This window comes from Macrobrachium rosenbergii, chromosome 17 (genome assembly GCF_040412425.1).
Source record: "Macrobrachium rosenbergii isolate ZJJX-2024 chromosome 17, ASM4041242v1, whole genome shotgun sequence".
In the NCBI taxonomy this organism is placed as follows: domain Eukaryota; kingdom Metazoa; phylum Arthropoda; class Malacostraca; order Decapoda; family Palaemonidae; genus Macrobrachium; species Macrobrachium rosenbergii.
In genome coordinates, this window is record NC_089757.1 from 12,858,770 (window position 1) to 12,864,318 (window position 5,549).

General features: G+C 39.4%; 1 long non-coding RNA gene across 1 annotated transcript in view; it reads right to left on the bottom strand.

The window, feature by feature from the left end:
- The window catches only part of LOC136847740 (uncharacterized), a 102,064-nt gene extending 96,850 nt beyond the window's left edge, over nucleotides 1-5,214 (bottom strand). Inside the window, exon 1 of the long non-coding RNA XR_010855820.1 lies at nucleotides 4,262-5,214. This is a non-coding gene — a long non-coding RNA (uncharacterized lncRNA). The remainder of the gene's footprint in view (nucleotides 1-4,261) is intronic.
- Between the last annotated feature and the right edge of the window lie 335 nt (nucleotides 5,215-5,549).

Below are 5,549 nucleotides of genomic sequence, written 5' to 3' on the forward strand. Positions count from 1 at the left end.
TTTAGCCCATTATTCACAAGGATGCATACCTCAACGACGGTTTGTTCAGCCTTATAACTGAAGGCACTACAAATCGTTATCCATCCAACACTGGCGGAAGGTCTGAAACAATACACTTTAGGATCTTCCATCTAAGATAACTAACTCATCACCCGCAACCTTTCGGTCACCATCCGAACTTCATTGCGTGCCTTGAAGCCCTCTTTAGGTCATACACATCGCCCCTGATAACCCTTAGTACAACCTCAGGCCTCAGGGGCTTTTTGGCCTTACTTGTGGCTTGAAAATGATCACGAGCAATAACACCATAAACCAAAGAATAGATAGCAACAGGTTAGGGACAATACATACGAAGAGCCAACTCTGTTACAGTAAGCAACAACTAAATAGCGGCTTAAACCACCAGTTCAGGTACAGTCTGATGAAACTCTGAGCAATAATTTCGGAAAATAAAAATGTTCAACAATGATTTTCACAGAGGCAGAATACAGTCAGCTAAAAATAAACTCAGTGAACCCTTCTTTTCTTAACTAACCTGCTGCAAATGTATACAGTGAACTTACTAGTAGCTAATTCATGGCAATTAATCAGTCGAAGCATCTAAAACAGTGATTCTCAAACTGGGTGCGGTGGCACCCTGGGGTACCGAAAGATTGTCGTGAATTTTGTCTTGGCTAGATCATCTCAATGAACATACGTACGGTGTGCTGATTTTGGTTTGAGTGTGAATAATAATTTTATTCATTAAATAAGAAGCTAATTTATGCGATATGGTGGGACGCTGAAGAAGGGGTGCCACGGTAATGATTTTATTAGTTAGGATGCCATCACTAAAAAAAGATCGAGAACACTGATCTAACAAAAACATCAACTTCGACCAAAATTACTTATGAAATGCAAAATATTGGGATTTCACGATTTCAGCAGTAAAAAACGTTGAGATGAAGCCCATTAACCTGAACTGTATCGGACTGTAATGGAATACTAACTTCTAGAAACTATACAGACTTCGAGCAAACTTTTTCGGATCACCGGTTATGAGTGATATCTCTTATTTTCACAGAGGAAACATCACCCTACTCCTCTTCCTCCTCCTGACTATGAATAACAAGAGACACAATTATGCTAACTTTCATAAACCTTCTCCTTCTGGCCGAGTATTTGCAGTTTTCGCACATCGGGAATCTACCGGAATATTGGCTCGGACAGTGGCTCCTGGTCTTGCTTGCCTACCAATTACTAGATTATCTCTGACGTTGTCCTAGCATGCCACAGCCTGGGCAACTCCATTCGTTATAGACTTTATTTAACAACAAACGGGATTATACCTCTGTCACGTCATCCGCTGACCGACCTGTCCATTCCTCCATCCCATTCACAGTGAACTTAATGCAAGGAACCTAGTGCAATAGGTCGTGCAATAGGTCGTGCAATAGGTCACTAACCCTACACATTCTGCATTTGAAAATTATGGTTTACCAAGGCTTCCTGATGTGACACGGGACTATTTTGCAGAGTGAACTTAATTTTAAAAAATAAGCTATTAACCTAAAACTCTAGGGCAGACATACCTGATAGTGGGTGGCTGTGCACTGTTCATCACTAACCAGCCCTAATAGCCTTACAGTCTTAAAAATAAATCTAGGCCTAATTACAATTCCGGCCTTGTAGTGAGGGCCAGAAGCGCCCTGACATTCTATTGAACCTGTCACCACATGGGCAAGTTACAGCCAACCACATAAACAAGATAGCCGATCCCCGATAAAACTAACTTGAGAACGTGTGGTTCCTGTTACCAGCAATGGTGAACAATGCTGAACAATGCTGAGCAATGAACAACTAGATATATACTACAAGCGTATGCAATTCTGTATGCAATGATACACTTAAATTCGTTTTAGTGTTCTATCACAAAAACAAAAAAAATCAGCAGAATTATACATGTATTTGGACAAAGCAACAATTTGCAATCAACGACAGAGAGTGAAATATGAATGAATGTCTTGAAAAGTGGTTTCTTATTGAATTAGCAGTACAAATATATGACAAGATGCTAAGGACCCTGTTATCCTTGACCTCAAGATAAATCAGGTACAGAAGTATAAAATAAGGTACTGCCTTTAATAACGAAAAAAATAAGAATTCTAAACCTTGAGTATTCTATGTAACGACGTCATAATTCAGTATGAAAACCGATTGCAACAAGTAATCAATCCAACCATTCTAATCAAAATAACGACACTGGCAACGTCACTCTCCTGACAACTTTCAGGGGTCTAGCTTATAATCTGGCCGATGAAAAATTGATAAAGACAGCCCCATACTGGACTTGGCTGGCTGGCTGGCTGGCTCTCTCTCTCTCTCTCTCTCTCTCTCTCTCTCTCTCTCTCTCTCTCTCTTTTATCGTGTCTTCCTTGTCGTAAAAAACTACATTCTTGTCTAGTAATCTAAGTATTGAGTTTTTTACTCTCTCTCTCTCTCTCTCTCTCTCTCTCTCTCTCTCTCTCTCTCTCTCTCTCTCTCTCTCTATATATATATATATATATATATATATATTATATATATATATATATATATACATATATATATATACATGTATATATACATGTATATATACATATATATACATATACATACATATACAGTATATATGTGTGTGTATATATAATACACTCATCCATCTTGAAAACTACAACTTTTATAAATGTCTTACAGACAGTTAAATACATATACTTCTACCTTCACCGACAATAGACACAACAGTCCGGATGAAGAACCGCCTTCAGCAGAGAGCAAACTGTACTGGTCGAGCAGCGACGCAGCAGCAGTGACAATCTGGCCGAGGACCACCTGCGTCGGGACCAACTCCGACGGAGGTTCCTGGGTTCGCAGTACCCTCATCGAAATTCAAAGCCGCCAGAAGGCAAGGGCTGGCGGTAAAAGGCAAACAGCATCTGAGAACGCCCTTCGCCCAGACATAAATTCGGACTGGTTTGTCTCTCTCCCAGGCAAAATCCAATCACCCAAGTATTTGACTCCAACGCACCGTCTCACTCCGAGAACGACTGAACAAACTTAATTTCGTTATGTAAATGCTAAGCAGATTAAATCCAGGAAACTCATTATGGCGACATCAAGGTAAAGCGAGGGAGGCGCCTCTTGGCTACCGCATGATATTAAAGACCCTCGCATATTGCTTGCACCGATTGGTTGATTTTCCACAAGGCAAGAGAACACGGGAGTTGGAGGAACCGGGGAGGAGAACCGAGGAGGAGAAATGCAGGGGATGGAGGGAGAGGGGAGGGAGAGGGGAGGAAGAGGAACTAGGTATTGGATGGAGAGAAGGGAGGAGGAAATTGGAGATTCTGTTATCGGGAATAGGAAAACCAAAGGAAAAAAAAAAAATAAGATTTTTTTAAAAGATGAAGGTATTCATATTAAATAAAAATTGGGAGCAACCAGTAATTTAAACAATTTTAAATATATCTCTTTGCCAGCAACCGGTTTATGATAATGTTGCATCTATGATAAACCGGCTTTTAAAGTCCGTTGAAAAATTGAACCTATCCCAAACAACCCAACATGAGTAAATCCTTTGCTTCTGCCCTTGGCGAACTGTGAAATTTAACTCATTAGTTTTGGTTAAAATACTTAAGAATAAACAGTAAAGAACAAGCAAAAAATGCGCCGAAGTTTTTTCGGCCCATTCGATTTTTCTGTACAGCGTATATGCTGTATGAAACTTTCAGCCACGGCCCATGGAACTCTTAGCCGCGGCGCGTGAAACTCAGCCACGGTCTGGAGGTGGCCTCAGCCACGGCCCATGAAACTCAACCGTGGTCCGGTGGTGGCCTCAGCCACTGCGCATAAAACTCTTAGCCGCGTCCCATGAAAATCAACCACGGTAATAGGTGGCCTGTGTTGTTGTACCTATAGCGGTGCCAGAAGTACGATTATGGGTAACTTTAACCTTAAATGAAATAAAAACTACTGAGGCTAGAGGGCTGCAATTTGATATGTTTGATGATTGGAGGGCGGGGGATGATCAACATACCAGTTTGCAGCCCTCCAGTCTCAGTAGTTGTTAAGATCTGAGAGCGGACAGAAACATGTGCGGACAGAAATATGTGCGGACGGACAGACAAAGCCGGCAAAATGTTTTATTTTTCTGTGAAAACAAACTAACTAGTTAGTTTGGAGCACCGGAAAACTATTGTAAAACCAGACCTAAGAGAATTACAAACGTCACGGCCATTCTTACCTTATTCTGGAAGGCACAGCCATCAAACAGTCGATGGAAATTTATGAAATCTTTCACTAGCAAACCTGACATCACAACTGTCAAAATATTGGTGGCAGTCAGGCTCCTCTTACTTGGGATTTTAGTTTGGGGCCTTTTTACTCATAACTTCTTACTTCCGTTAGCTGTATGGGTGCTTCGCCCATTTCCGGGTCAACAATAAAATGCCACTGTGTTTAATGATGATATACATAACGGGCAACTATTGATATCTGTATGCAGAACTGAACCTAGCTGTTATTAAGATTTAGAACGGCACTTGTTTCTGGGTCAACAAAATGCTTGCAGTGTGGAGTGTTAATATTGCAGAACAGTCACCTGCTATCTATAAGTCCAGCGGAATCTATGTTTTGAGCACCATTAAGAAGCGTTCCGTTTTCATTAGGTTATTTGACACAAAAATCATAAGCCTTCCTTAGATAGCAACATGTCACTCTCCAATGCACTTTTTTCTCGATTTCGGAATTCAAACTTGTTAGTCTCGCTTTGCTTTTTCTTCAGACACTTAACCTGTCACTGCACATGTCACTCAATGTTCAACCAATATGTAAATCTAGTCTATTATTAGGGCTTCGTGTAGATATTTTGTCTTCACTAGAACATGACAGGATAGTCCAGTACTCAGCATCTGCAATATTCTTCAATCTGGAACAGTATACAGCATGGAAGCCTCCGAAAATACAAATGGATGATGATTACGATGATCAAAGATCCTTGTTAATGTAAAACAGAAAACTGTATCCGGCTTCTTATTACCCTTGTATTTCAGGATCATCTAAATCAACTGATCAATGCATCTCCAGCCCTGAAGTGATCGATTCGTGTCAAAATTTGTGGAATTACGAGCAGAGGAAGGTCTCACTATTGACAGGTACACAATTCAAAGAGTAACAGAGTCAGACTTCGTTAGCAAAGTCTGGAAACTCGTCCGAATAGCTACCTGGAGTTATTTCGGTGGCGTCAATTCACCGTCCTAGAAACGTTGTTCGCTCGTTGTTGTTCCCATTAAAACTAAGTGGAGTGTATTGCAAAATACAAAAAAAAAAAACACCCTATAACATCTGAGACGAGAGGAAATTATATATATATATATATATATATATATATATATATATATATATATATATATATATATATATATATATATATATATATATATATATATATATATATATATATATATATATATATATATATATATATATATATTCATATATATATATATATATATATATATATATATATATAT